Source organism: Heterodontus francisci, chromosome 2 (assembly GCF_036365525.1).
Source record: "Heterodontus francisci isolate sHetFra1 chromosome 2, sHetFra1.hap1, whole genome shotgun sequence".
Lineage (NCBI taxonomy): Eukaryota > Metazoa > Chordata > Chondrichthyes > Heterodontiformes > Heterodontidae > Heterodontus > Heterodontus francisci.
In genome coordinates, this window is record NC_090372.1 from 118893498 (window position 1) to 118905034 (window position 11537).

At 43.3% G+C, this 11537-nt stretch overlaps 1 pseudogene; it reads right to left on the reverse strand.

Moving 5' to 3' along the window:
• Positions 1 to 2921: 2921 nt before the first annotated feature.
• On the reverse strand, positions 2922 to 8152 carry LOC137379932 (guanine nucleotide-binding protein G(T) subunit gamma-T1-like; annotated as a pseudogene).
• Between the last annotated feature and the right edge of the window lie 3385 nt (positions 8153 to 11537).

Here is an 11537-nt window from a genome sequence, read left to right on the forward strand (position 1 = left end):
CAGAAACAGAGACAGGAGAAATTATCATGGAGAATAAGGAAATGGCAGAAGCACTGAACAAATATTTTGTGTCTGTCTTCACAATCGAAGACACATGTTTCATACCAGAAATAGACAGTAACCTAGGGGCTAAAAAGAGTGATGAAATTAAGGAAATTCATATCAGCAGGGAAAAAGAATTGGAGAAACTTAAGGGACTAAAATCTGCCAAACCTCCAGGACCAGATGACCTACATCCTTGGGTTCTAAAAGAGATGACTGCAGATATAACGGAATCGCTAGCGATGACATTCCAAAATTCCTTAGATTCGGAAACGGTCCCATCATATTGGAAGTTAGCAAATGTTACACCGCTTTTCAAGAATGGAAGGAGAGAGAAAACGGGGAACTAAAGGCCAGTTAGCCTAACATCAAGTCTTAACAATGCACTTTAAAAAAGCACAGTATTATTAGAACAAGTCAACATGGTTTTACTACAGGAAAATCCTGTTTGTCAAATTTATTGAAGTTTTTTGAGGATGTAACTAGTAGGGTAGATAAAGGAGAACCAGTAGATGTAGTATACCTGGATTCCCAAAAGGCATTTGATAAGGTGCCAAATAAAAGGTTAATTGGCAAGATAAAGGTTCATGGAGTTGGGGGTAATATATAAGCATGGATAGATGATTGGTTAACAGACAGAAATCAAGGAGTGGGCATAAACAGGGCATTTTCAAGTTGTCAGGTAGCAAATAGTGGAGTCCCGCAAGGATCAGTGCTGGGACCTTAGCTATTTACAATCTACATTAATGACCTAGATGAAGAGACAGAGATTAATATTTCTATGTTAGCTGATGATACAAAGGTAGGTGGAGAGGTAAGCTATGGGGAGGACACAGAGAAGCTGCAAAGGGACATAGACAGGTTAAGTGGATAGGCAACAATATGGCAGATGGAGTATAATGTAGGGAAATGTGAAGTTATGCACTTTGGTCATAAGAGTAAAAAAATAGAATATTTTTTAAAAGGTGTGCAACTTCTACGTGTCGTCGTTCAAAGAAACTTGGGTGTGCTTGAACAAGAAATGCAGAAAGTTAACAAGCAGTTACAACAAGCAATTAGGAAGGCAAATGGCATGTTGGCCTTTATTGCAAGGGGATTGGAGTACAAGATTAAGGAAATACTGCTACAATTGTACAGCGTTTTGGTGAAACCACATATGGAATACGGGGCTGGCAAAATGCAGCGGGGAGAGGACCGCCTAGACCCGCGATGTCGAGAAGGGCCCGCTGCATATTACCAGCGGTGGGGGGACCTCAGTGCGGCCCCTCTGCCACCTGGCGGCGGGCCTTTCATCTTAATATTCAAATTGACAATAAAGAGATGTAAATGAACTTACCTGCAGGCGGCAGCCATCCCACGCCAATTTTACATCTGCCATTCGTAATCCGCGCGCCTTCGGAATTCTGTATGGAGTTCCAGGTGTGAACCTGGTGGGGAGGGGAGGAGGAATAGAACTTTCAGGGCAGGACGGCAGGAGGGGTGAGGTAAATAATCTTTACTGGTGAATGGGATAGTGGGAAGGGGTTGAGAGTCAAAGGAAACAAATTTTGGGGGGGAAAGTTCGGAATACTATTAAAGGTTTATTATGGGGAAAGAGTGCGATTGATGCATAATTTACCCATTGGGGGGATGGGAGAAGTGACTTATATTTGAAATGACATTTCATAGTTATATCCCGGAGATCGGGACCTTTACATTCTAAAATGCAACTGAAGGGCTTAATGCCCTTTAAAAATGGTGCCGGTGCCTGCGCAGTGGTGCCGGATGCCGTTGCCAGGGACATAATACCATGGGGGCTCAGGGATGGCGCATCCGTGCGGGATACATGTCGCTTTTAGAGTGCGCACCGCATATTTGAGCCCACTGTGTGCAGTTTTGGTCTCCACATTTCAGAAAGGATGTACTTGCATTGGAGGCAGTGCCATGAAGTTTCACTAGATTGGTCCCTGGGATGAGGGGCTTGTCCTATGATGAGGGACTAAGTAAATTGGGCCTATATTCTCTGGAGTTTAGAAGAGCGAGAGGTGATCTCATTGAAACATGTAAGATTCTAAAGGGGCTGGATAGGGTAGACACTGAGAGATTGTTCCTGCTGGTCAGGGAATCTAAAAGATGGGGGCACAGTTTCAGGGTAAGGGGCCAATCATTTAGGACTGAGATGAGGTGAAATTACTTCAGTCAAAGAGTTGTGAATCTTTGGAATTCTCTACCCCAGAGGATTGTGGATGCTCCATCGTTGAATACATTTAAGGCTGGGATAGGCAGAGTTCTAGTCTCTCAGAGAATCAAGCGGTATGGCGAGCGGGCGGGAAGTAGAATTGAATCCTAAGATCAGCCATGGTCATTTTGAATGACAGAGCATGCTCGATGGGCGATACGGTTTACTGCTATTCCTATTTCTTGCGTTCTTCTGTTTTTGTGTTCTTGTGATTTATACATTCCAATGATTAGGTACCATTAGTGCTGAAATTGTTGATTAAATTGATGCATCCAAACAAGTTTTCAGGAATATAAACTGTAACAAATTTATTACTTGAGTTTATTTTCAATATGGTATCGGAAGTAGGAAATAATATAGTTGAATTAATTGATAAATTTCTATACACAGGTTCAGGTTTTACACTTATCAGTTATCAGGATATGTATACTTTTATACTGCAATTTGAAAATAAATGCCTTGCACAGAATATAATATTAAATGATGATTTCTTATAGGGTGAGCTTCCACAAATCAGCAATTTATCAAATGGTAATTTACCATCCTTGGTAGAATTTGCCAGAATTTCATTTTTTTTGCACCATGTGCAACAATCCTTTTTAAATTGAACAACAAATTGAAAATGTTATGTCAACTGAGATGATGACTCCATTTTTCCACCTTCCATGTTTCGCATCTATAGGGTTTCATTGTACTAATGGTCTCTAAGCTGTAGAAAATACCCTGATGCCCTGAGAATATCTGAGTCTTGTCTGGTTTATGAGATCACACAGCCACCCTTCTCCTTGAAGGGATTCTTGTCCTCGGGGATTCCCTTTACCAAAGGATCTTCTGCAGATTGTGATTCAATGTAATCCTTCAGATCATCTGCTCATTTAGATACCTGAAATAATTCAATGTCAAATTATAAGTGGTGAACAGTAAATGGAGTGATTGTATAATTTAAACACAGTATCTATAGTATACATACAGAGAGCTGTCTCCTGCCGCTGAGATTGCTGTTCACAGCCAGGTAATATAACATGGGCCTTGCTGGCTGTGCTCCACACTTTACATCTCAGCCTAACAGAGTATAAGCTGCAGCCTCAGATGCTAATTGATGTGCTGTGCATTTCCAAAATTTTCAATTTTTATTTTCTATTTCCAGTATCCTAAATTTACTTGCGCTGCAAATTAGGAGGAGCAATATTCACCCCCGCCCCCAGTGATCTCTAACTTCACACGCAGACTTTGTTGCTGGCATCTGAGGCTTCACAAAACTGCTTGTGCTGTAAACATTAATTTAACCCACCAGAGCTTTAAATCTTTATGGTTTTTTAATCAGCAGTAATTACCTGCAACATGACTAACTTTCATAAAATATTCATGATTAGCATTTTCTGTTTCACTGTTTCTTATTTTTAATACAATGTGACATATTCCAACAGATCATGCTTTACCTCTTATTACTGTTAATTTGTGATTATCCAGTAGATTAGAGATATAATTAAAGACATGCTGCATATTATGGATTCCTTCATGAGTCTGTTGAATTTTAAGACTCGTCCTAATTTGAATCAGGAACAGCTGAATCACTGTGCTCTGTGGGTGTTCATTATGGAAGTGTACTTATTAGACATAAAATTGTAGGTATGGGTAATATTTGATGTGTTAAGAGACAGTAGTGGTGGTTTTTATCCTGACTTTATGTTTTGTTTCCACATTTTGGCACTCAATGTTATCATTTAACAGGTCTGAAGCGATTAAAGTATTAAAATATATCGTATATTGGATTTGCTTGAAATGTTAACTAATTTGTCACATTCTTGATCTTTATTCAGATTGCTAAAGAACAACTGCAGCCTCACAAAACAGAAACAGGAAAATACAAGCAGTTTCATGCTCGTGTTCTGAAATCACAAACAGCAGCTCCTACCAGCATCCTCTTTAATGGTAACTCTTTATGAAGTTGCTCTATCTCCGGGGTTGATCGGGAGCTACTGGTAGCTTGCTGACCATCTTTGAGTAGCTCACCTAAAGCTTTGAAGAATCCATTGGTCCATTGGGGGTCATGTGTGTGAACAGCGGGACTGTGACTGGAGCATGCACAGTGTGGATGCTGGAGGTGGATGTAGGCAGTTGTGTCAGATCTGCAATAGGTGAGAAACTGACGAGTGCAGGAGAGGAATGGAGCTGGCAGGTGGTCGGGGAGGCTTCATAAACACTTGGTGTAGGCCTCAAATACCCTCAATAAGAAGCTACTGTTCCCATGTTTACACCGAGCAGGGTGGCTGCTGTGGGTCTTCTGCTGGTGACAGGCCCGGGTTAACGGCCGCCAGCTTTCTAGCTCTTTTTCAGGAACTAAGGATTAGTAAACTGTAACATTAAACCCCAAAACTTTAAAGGAAACTTAGCTCAGTTATAAAGGGACCTGGGGGAGGGGAGGGAGGAGCCATTTCCTCCCCCACTCCCTGGTTCTACATAGACTCCCCTTGGACTGTGCCACACCTGGACAGGGCTGGCTCAAGGTGCAGGAAGCTGGGACCGGGAGGAATGGGGGGTTTTAGTGACAGCCTTGGGGGGGATATCAGGCCAGGCACAGCCACTGCTCTCCCTTTTCCTCGTGGGATGTTTTACTGCAGTTATGTTGGTGAATGTTTCCCTAACCCAGTAATGTAGGTGGATTGTAGGTTGCTGTGAGTGTTGGACGATATTGCCTCTCTTCCTTCTTCCTCCTTCTCCCACTCCGAGTTCCAGGCCGCAGGCTCTGGCAGCTCAATGCGCTTGAATTGTTAACTCTCGCTCCACAAATGTTGCCTGACCTGCTGATTATTTCCTGCATTTTATAGTCATAGAGTCATAGAGTTGTACAGCACAGAAACAGGACCTTCAGCCCATCATGTCTGTGCCAACCATCAAGCATCTATCTAATCTAATCCCATTTTCCAGCACTTGGCCCGTAGCCTTGTATGCTATGGTGTTTCAAGTGCTCATCTAAATACTTCTTAAATGTTGTGAGGGTTCCTGCCTCCACCACCTCTTCAGGCAGTGTGTTCCAGATTCCAACCACCCTCTGGGTGAAAAAATCTTTCCTCAAATCCTCTCTAAACCTCCTGCCCCTTACCTTAAATCTATGAACCCTGGTTATTGACCCCTCTGCGAAGGGAAAACGTTTCTTCCTATCTATTCTATCAATGCCCCTCATAATACCTCAATCAGGTCTCCCCTCAGCTTTCTCTGCTCCAAGGAAAACAACCCGAGCCTATCCAGTCTCTCTTCATAGCTGAAGTACTCTAGCCCAGGCAACATCCTGGTGAATCTCCTCTGCACCCCCTCCAGTGCAATCACATCCCTCCTATAATGTGGTGACCAGAACTGTACACAGTATTCCAGCTGTGGCCTAACTAGCATTTTATACAGGTCCATCATAACCTCCCTGCTTCTATATTCTATGCCTCAGCTAATAAAGGCAATTATCCCATATGCCTTCCTAACCACTTTATCCACCTGTGCTGCTGCCTTCAGTGATCTATGGACAAGTATACCAAGGTCCCTCTGACCCTCTGTACTTCCTAGGGTCCTACCATCCATTGTATATTCCCTTGCCTTGTTAGTCCTCCCAAAATGCATCACCTCACACTTCTCAGGATTAAATTACATTTGCCACTGCTCTGCCCATCTTACCAGCCCAACTATATCATCCTGTAATCTAAGGCTTTCCTCCTCACTATTTACGACACCAACAATTTTCGTGTCATCTGCGAACTTACTGATCATACTTCCTATATTCACGTCTAAATCATTAATGCACACTACAAACAGTAAGGGTCCCAGCACCGATCCCTGTGGTACACCACTGGTCACAGGCTTCCAATTGCAAAAACAACCCTCGACTATCCCCCTCTGTCTCCTGCCACGAAGCCAATTTTGGATCCAATTTGCCAAATTGCCCTGGATCCCATGGGCTGTTACCTTCTTAACCAATCTCCCATGCAGGACCTTATCAAAAGCTTTACTGAAGTCCATGTAGACAACATCAACTGCCTTACCCTCATCTACACAACTAGTCATCACCTCAAAAAATTCAATCAAGTTTTTAGACACGATCTCCCCCTGACAAAGCCATGCTGACTATCCCTGATTAATCCCTGCCTCTCCAAGTGGAGATCAATCCTGTCTCTCAGAACTTTTCCAATAGTTTCCCTCCCACTGATGTTAGACTCACTGGCCTATAATTACCTGGTTTATCCCTGCTACCCTTCTTGAACAATGGTACCACATTCGCTGTCCTCCAGTCCTCTGGTACCTCTCCTGTGGCCAGAGAGGATTTGAAAATTTGTGTCAGAGCCCCTGCTATCTCCCCATTTGCCTCACATAACAGCCTGGGATACATCTCATCTGGGCCTGGGGATTTATCCACCTTTAAGCCCGCTAAAACAGCTAATACTTCCTCCCTTTCAATGCTAATTTGTTCAAGTATATCACAATCCCCCTCCCTGATCTCTACACCTACATTGTCCTTCTCCATAGTGAACACAGGTGAAAAGTAATCATTTAAAACCTCACCTATGTCCTCCGGCTCCACACATAGATTGCCACTTTGGTCCCTAATGGGCCCTACTCTTTCCCTGGTTATCCTCTTGCCCTTAATATACTCATAAAACGGCTTGGGATTTTCCTTTATCTTGCCCGCCAGTGTTTTTTCATGCCCCCTCTTCACTCTTCGCTCTTCTAATTGCTTTTTAAAGTACCCCCCTACACTTTCTACACTCCTCTAGGGCCTCTGCTGTTTTCAGCGCTCTGAATCTGCCAAAAGCCTCCTTTTTTTCCTGATCCAATCCTCTATACTCCTTGATATCCAGGGTTCCCTGGACTTATTGATCCTACTCTTCACCTTTACGGGAACACGTTGGACCTGAACTCTTACTATTTCCTTTCTGAATGACTCCCACTGGTCTGATGTAGACTTTGCTACAAGTAGCTGCTCCCAGCCCACTTTGGTCAGAACCTGTTTTATCATATTGAAATTGGCCTTCTCCCAATTCAGTACTCTTATTTCCGGTCCCTCTATGTCCTTTTCCATAACTACCTTAAATCTTACAGAGTTATGGTCACTATCCCTGAAATGCGCCCCCATTGACACTTCTACCACTTGTCCGGCTTCATTTACTAGGTTAGATCCAGTACCGCTCCTCCTCTTGTAGGACTCTCTATGTGCTGGCTCAAAAAGCTGTCCTGAATGCACTTTAAGAATTCTGCCCCCTTTAAGCCTTTTGCACTAATACTATCCTCGCTAATATTTTCTCCTTTTATTTCAGATTTCCATTATCCACAGTATTTTGTGTTTGTTTTATTGCAGGTGTTGTTCACAGAACTGAGTCGAGGAACACAGCCAGTTTAAATCGGGTGGGTGTTGGATGCAGAATTTGGTCCCTAGCCTCCTGTCTAGGTCTTTCTATTGCATCAGTTTGAGCTGGACTGCAGATGGAAGAAAAGCTACTGGCTTTAACCCTGAGTACTTACGAGCCCAGTCGGTCCAACAATTTCCAATGTGAGACTGTCAAGGGAGGTAGTTTCCAGGGAAGATGACATTGCTAAATGGGCACCAACCACTCAATGAAGCCGCTTCTGGGCTTCTGGAAACCAGCACGTACAGAGATCTCTTGAGCAGGCTTCCTTGCAGTGTCAAGAATCACATTGAAATAAATTTAAGATCAGTTTTCCTCTAAATTAAATATAATATGATTATGAAATTATAATAGCTACATATTTAGTTTGCATTTATCTATCCATATTTTTTTAATATATAATGTTTTAGTGGCTCACGATATTTTTTATTTATCAGAAGTAGCTCTCACTAAAAAGCTGCTCTATCTCCATTTTCAACTGGTCCTTAACTGTTAACTCATCCATCCCAGGCCGTTATAGTTCTCTTAAAAACAAACAAACTTTTGTTCATAATATTTTCCTGATGACTGATGTCAGGCTAACAGTCCTGTTGTTCCATGTTTTCTTTCTCCCTCTTTTCTTAAATAGCAGTGTTACATTTGCTACCTTCCAATTCACTGGAACAATTGCAGAATCCAGATAGTTTTGGTAGATCACAACCAGTGCATCCACTATCTCTGCAGTCTTCTTTTTTAGAACCCAATGACATAGGCCATTAGGTTCTCTGAATTCAACAGCTTTTAGTCACGTTAATTTCTCTAGTGTTTTTTCTTTACTAATATTAATTACTATATGTTCCTCATTGTCATTAGATCATTAGTTACCTAGCACACAGGAAGATGGTTGTGGTTGCTGGAGGCTCAGCTCCAGGACATCACTGCAGGAGTTCCTCAGGGTAGTGTCCTAGGCCCAACCATCTTCAGCTGCATCATTGACCTTCCTTCAATCATAAGGTCAGAAGTGGGGATGTTCGCTGATGATTGCACAATGTTCAGCACCATTCATGACTCCTCAGATACTAAAGCAGTCCATGTAGAAATGCAGCAAGACCTGGACAATATCCAGGCTTGGGCTGATAAGTGGCAAGTAACATTCGCACCACACAAGTACCAGGCAATGACCATCTCCAACAAGAGAGAATCTAACCATCTCCTATTACAATCGCTGAATCCCCCACTATCAACATCCTGGGGGTTACCATTGACCAAAAACTGAACTGGAGTAGCATATAAATACTGTGTACTGTACAAGAGCAGGTCAGAGGCTAGGAATCCTGCAGCGAGTAACTCACCTGCTGACTCCCCAAAGCCTGTCCACCATCTGCAAGGCACAAGTCAGGAGTGTGATGGAATACTCTCCACTTGCCTGGATGGGTGCAGCTCCAACAGCACTCAAGAAGCTCGACACTATCCAGGACAAAGCAGCCCGTTTGATTGGCAACCCATCCACAAACATTCACTCCCTTCACCATCGTGCACAATGGCAGCAGTATGTACCATCTACAAGATGCACTGCAGCAATGCACCAAGGCTCCTTAGACTTCACCGTCCAAACTGACGACCTCTACCAACTAGAAGGACAAGGGCAGCAAATGCATGGGAACGCCACTACCTGCAAGTTCCCCTCCAAATCACACACCATCCTGACTTGGATCTATATCACCGTTTCTTCACTGTCGCTGGGTCAAAATCCTGGAACTCCCTTTCTAACAGCACAGTGGGTGTCCCTACTTCACATGGACTGCAGCGGTTCAAGAAGGCAGCTCACCTTCTCAAGGGCAATTAGGGATGGGCAATAAATCCTGCCTAACCAGCGATGCCCACATCCCATGAATGAATAAAAAGAAGTTCCCGTTATTTCTGTTTTTTGCTGTTTTTATGATGAAGACAGACACAAAATATTTGTTTAAACATTAATTTGATTATTTCTTTCCAATGAGGCCATACAGGATGAGCTCAGAAATAAAAAATGGGGCAGCCACAATATTAGGAGTGTACTATAAGCCCCCAAATAGTGAGAGGGAGATAGAAGAACAAATATGTAGGCAAATTTCTGAGTGCAAAAACCATTGGGCAATAATAGTTGGGGATTTCAACTACCCTAATACTAACTAGTATACAAACAGTGTGAAGGGCACAGAGGGGACAAAATTCTTGAACGGCATTCAAGAGAACTTTTTTAGCCAGCACATAACAAGCCCAACGAGAGGGGGCGCAATTCAAGATTTAGTCCTTGGTAATGAAGTTGGGCAAGTGGGTGATGTAGCAGTGGGTGGCCATTTTGAAGATGGTGACCATAATTAGTTTTAGCATAATCACGGAAAAGGACAAAGATAAAACAGGATTAAAAGTTCTAAATTGGGGGAAGGCAAATTTTACAAAACTGAGAAGTGATCTGGCGAAAGTGGACTGGATACAGCTACTTGAAGTGGCAATCCAATGGGAGGCATTCAAAAGCGAGATTCTACAGACACAGTGTAGACCTGTCCCCACAAAGATTAAGGGTGGTATGGCCAAATCTAGAGCCCCCTGGTTATCTAGAAGCATACAAGATAAGATTAAACATAAAAAGAAAGCTTATGACAGTCACAAAAAAGTTAATACTTTAGAAAGCCTAGAGGAGTATAGAAAGTGCAGGGGTGAAGTATAAAAGGAAATTAGGAAAGCAAAGAGAGGACATGAAAAATTATTGGCAGGTAAAATCAAGGAAAACCCAAAGAACTTTTATCAGTACATTAAGAGCAAGAGGATAACGAAGGAAAGGGTAAGGCCTATCAGAGATGTACAGAGGAACTTATACATGGATGTAGATGTGGGCAGGATTCTTAATGAGTTTTTGCTTCTGTCTTCACAAAGCAGAGGGATGATGTAGACCTGGTAGTAAAAGAGGAGTGTGAAATATTAGATACGATAAGCATAACGAGAGAGGGAGTACAAGAGGATCTGACATCCTTCAAAGTGGATAAACCTCCAGGGCCAGGTGGATAGTATCCCTGGGTGTTAAAGGAAGCCAGGGAGAAAATAATGGATCCTCTGAGGATCATCTTCAAATCCTCACTAGATACAGGAGAGGTGCCAGAGAATTGGAGGTCTGTGAACGTTGCACCATTGTTTAAAAGGGTGCGAGGGAAAGGCCAAATAATTATAGACCGGTCAGTCTGACCTCTATGGTGGGTAGATTATTAGAATCTATTCTGAGCGATAGGATAAACTGTTATTTAGAAAGACACAGATTTGTCAGAGATGGTCAGCATGGATTTGTTAAGGGAAGGTCGTGAATTACTAACTTGATTGAATTTTTTGAGGAAGTAACAAGGAGGATTGATGAGGGTAATGCATCCTCAGAGGGAGCAGAGTCCCATGACACTCTCACACCTTCCACCAGCGCAGATGCAGTCACCTCGGTGGGAATGCGATCGGCCATAGAGTCTGGTTCACAAGCTGGTGAGAGCACTGCACACACACCCGAGCAGCTGACTGAGGCTGAGACAGCCGAGGTCCCTGACAGCTGGAGGGCTGTGAGTGGCCAGGCCCATGCTGAGCCCTAGGCTACTGATGACCCTCTGTTGTCGACAGCACAGGGCATGCTGGAGCTGCTGCTGCAGTCATGGCAACATCAGGTGGAACTGCCACAGGCCATGCGCAGCCTTGAACAGACGATGGGGGAGTCCATCCAGGCCATGACAGCTGCCATGTCCCAGGTAATTGAGCACATGGATCCATCTATTGAGTCGGCGGCCAGATTCCATTAATGTGAGCCAGATTCCGTTAATACACACTGACCTGCAAACCCTCACTGAGGCAATGAGATCCACAAAGCAGTGGCAAGGCAAGAGAAGGACCAGGGGCAT